The 3,448-nt window shown below is 35.2% G+C and overlaps 1 long non-coding RNA gene across 1 annotated transcript; it reads left to right on the top strand.

Moving 5' to 3' along the window:
• The first annotated feature begins 1,922 nt into the window (after positions 1 to 1,922).
• LOC113240209 lies at positions 1,923 to 3,013 on the top strand. The gene is made up of 3 exons (XR_003311243.1): positions 1,923 to 2,274; positions 2,418 to 2,652; positions 2,956 to 3,013. It is a non-coding gene; the product is annotated as an uncharacterized LOC113240209 (long non-coding RNA).
• Positions 3,014 to 3,448: the final 435 nt, after the last annotated feature.

The raw sequence follows: 3,448 nt of genomic DNA, 5'->3' as shown, positions 1-3,448 counted from the left end.
ATAATATCACAAGGGCATGCACATGTGGATCTAATAAATAAGTATACCAAATTTAAACGCGGTGGTAATTATTCGGGTTAATTTGAATGCTAATAATTATAAAAATTATAATAATAATAATTATTATTATCGAACTATTTCCTTCCCTTCACCACTGATTGATTACTACTATATTTATAAGAATTTTTTTTGATCGGCCGCCTGAATGGGAATTAAAAAAAAATTCTGCATGCAGGATCGACTAGGAACAAACGTGAAAAGCAGAAAAATGACCTCAAGTCATTTTCACATTATAAGCTTAAAAAATATAAAATAATATATATACTCGTATAAGTCACAATAATAATACATGAGAATTCCTAGCACCACACAGTATCATTCCTCGGTGGCAGCCATGCTAATCAGGCGATTAGTCCAAGATGCGCACGAGTCGTGCTCGGTAGCGCGCGCGGTATGACTGCCTCCTCCTCCCCCATCGCCTTTGTCCCCCCGCTATTACATGACAATTGACATACTTCCAGTGCACACTCATTAGACGGACACTTGCCATGATGCCCGTGGATAAGATGACAGTGACAGACAAAGACGATGACTAGCATCGAGTTGTAACGAATTATTGAAATATTTTTATTACACGTTGAAAATGAAAACTTAGAATAATAATATGTATAACAATAACAGGTCTGTAATTGTTCAAACCAGCTAACAAGCTGAGAACAATAAAGTCAATAATAATGGCTTTAATGCTAAATAGAAACTTCTTTCGGGCATCCTTAAAGGCAAAGAATAAGTCATAAGTTTGGTTTAGTCCAAAGTCTTTGGACCTTTACATAGGTAATATCATTAAACGATAACACTGATGACGTCGAAAATCAGCGCTGGTGACACCTTAAGTCTTAACCCTTAACTATAGTCGTGGGTCCAATGGGCCATGGGCAAGTTAGTTCTTTAAACTCGCGTAGCAATCGCTGTAGGCGACGCAGGTCTTCCCACTCCTCAGACCTTCCGAGGTCACTCCAAAGCGCACACTGTGAGATAGACGTGTTTTGCTCGCTGCTCTAAACGTGAGTAATGGTTTACATGTGCGTCCAATGGACCCACGACTATAGATACGTAAGTTTCTTGCGTGACATATTTTATGCATTTTTGTTTTTAATTTCAGTTTCTAGTGAATGGCAAATTGAAAAAGTACCTTAGTAATTCAAGAAGACATAGAGCAATGATTAAACACTGCTTTAGACAGCGATGACTTTAGACACTTTTAATTTTATTTTATTTTTGTAAAACAATATATTTTGAAATGTAAGAAAAAAGTTTTGTTTGTGGATTTTGACATTCGTTTAATTTTTTATTGATTGTTTTTAGTTGACCAGGGGGCCAATCGCGCTATTTTCGCAAGGTTTAACCGTACAACATTTGAGGTTATGGTTTTGGTTAATTAATGGTTCTACCGACGCACAAAATGCAATCGCGCTATCAGTTTTAATGAACCTAAACCTCAGTTAAACCTCAAACTATAACCTCGTATTAAATTTTAAGAGACGTGCCTTGACTTCCTAAAACCGACTAAATTTTACCGTAAAACGCACTGAAATGTCAATATTTACGAATTCAAGTCTATAAAAGAGCGATTTAAAAAAGTGTGTAAAAGAAATGTCATTAAATTCTATTGTAAACAAACATATGAGTTGTCATTTGAACCAAATTAATTGAATTTAGTGTGTTGTTGTAGATAAAACACACAGAGGTAAGTACCTACACATTGTTTTCCTGTTTTAATATTCTATTTAATAAAATAGTATCTTTTTATACAATCAAATAGGTACGCTAACTACTATTAATTTCGAAATGTTAGCAATGTAGAATTAATAATGATGCTCGTATTTCAGCCAATGTGGATGCGGTCGGACGGCGAGCGACCACTGTAAGCCAGCTCCATCTTTGCTGGAGTTCGAATCGCACAGAGATTTAGCTTGAGAATGACTTCGCTCGGCGTTGTTCGCGCGTGTTATCAGCACGCCTTTGGTGCGAGTGTGTGGCTATTTTATGGCCCCGCAATAGATCCCAAAAGGTGAGTCATAATGAGAGGTAATAGGATACAGTGAATGGATCACTCACCCTTATTGTACCAGAACTCATATCACTATAATATGCAATGTTATTATTTGTTATTCAGATATGGAATGGTATGAAAAGCAGGGTGAGAATCTACGCCACATCGACTGCGGCAGAGGACCTACCAACCTTCCTAAAGGACACCAACTCTAGCACTAAGTAACTAAATAACTTCAAACATACAATTCCATAACAAAGTAACTTTCTCACTCTTTATTATTAATTAAAAAACAAAGTAACTTTCAATTTGAGCAAATTCTTTCCCACTCTTTATTACATCACATCTATTATTTCGTTGGCAGCGAGCTGATGAGCGTTGGAGCAGAGCCGGGTAGAATTCTTATGCATTGAGAAGCTGCGAGCATGCGAAGCATTCTTGCAGCAAGTGAATGCTGGCAGGGTGCAGGCTGAGGCAGCTATTATTTCTGTCAAAACAGATGATCTGCATGCCCAATCCGTAGCTGCTATTTGCAAAGCAATTACCGAGTTGGTGCCTGCAGTTAACCTTTTTGATAGAATATTTAACAAGAATGACAGGTTTGTTTTCAACATGTTTTCTTAATTCCTGCTGATGATATGTTCAATTGTGGAAATCTGAAAGAGCGTAAGGAACGAAGGTCTAATCTGTAGACTTTTGTCCCCTTTATATTTCCACAGTGATATAAACATTTTTTTAAATGTATTTTGAAAAGGCCCCTAAACATTCTGGCGTTTATGTTGGCTTCATACTGTATGTATATAAATACCCATCCTGCTTTATCTGTCACTACTCTCATGAGAGGTATGGCACAGTCTTAAATTTAGGTCTCCAATCTTCCTATATACATATTTTTGTTTCAGACTTCTTTGAAGAATCAAAAGCAAGCTCGCTCTGGAAATGAAGGATCATTTGGGGTAGATTGAGGCAATAAATAAACTAAAAATACACTCTTTTTTTTATTTCAACCTCTTAAAAGTATACATCAATTTAGATATTAAGATAATAAACAATTACAATAGGTATACATCGTCATCTTAGAATGAATACCTCATATTTCTATGTAATTTTTTAGGATGAAGATAAAAATATGGTGTGAAGTATAGTAAATGCAATAATGTGTGTAGTTAGCATTTTAATTACTTAAATTATACCTCTTTTAGATACTATATTATTACATTATTAATTTTTATTCAACAAAAATCAGTAAAAACAAACTGAAAATGCATATGTGAGGCTTCACTGTAAGGGGACGATATGTTGTATAAAGTCAAGTGTTAAAAGAGATAAATTGTAACCTTGTAATATATTTTTATACAACTATACATATTTTACCTATATCTGTAATTTTAATTT

Source organism: Hyposmocoma kahamanoa, unplaced genomic scaffold (genome assembly GCF_003589595.1).
Source record: "Hyposmocoma kahamanoa isolate Upper Pololo Valley unplaced genomic scaffold, ASM358959v1 122, whole genome shotgun sequence".
NCBI lineage: Eukaryota > Metazoa > Arthropoda > Insecta > Lepidoptera > Cosmopterigidae > Hyposmocoma > Hyposmocoma kahamanoa.
Note: the sequence above shows the minus strand (reverse complement) of the source record. Positions and strands in the feature narration are given on the sequence as shown.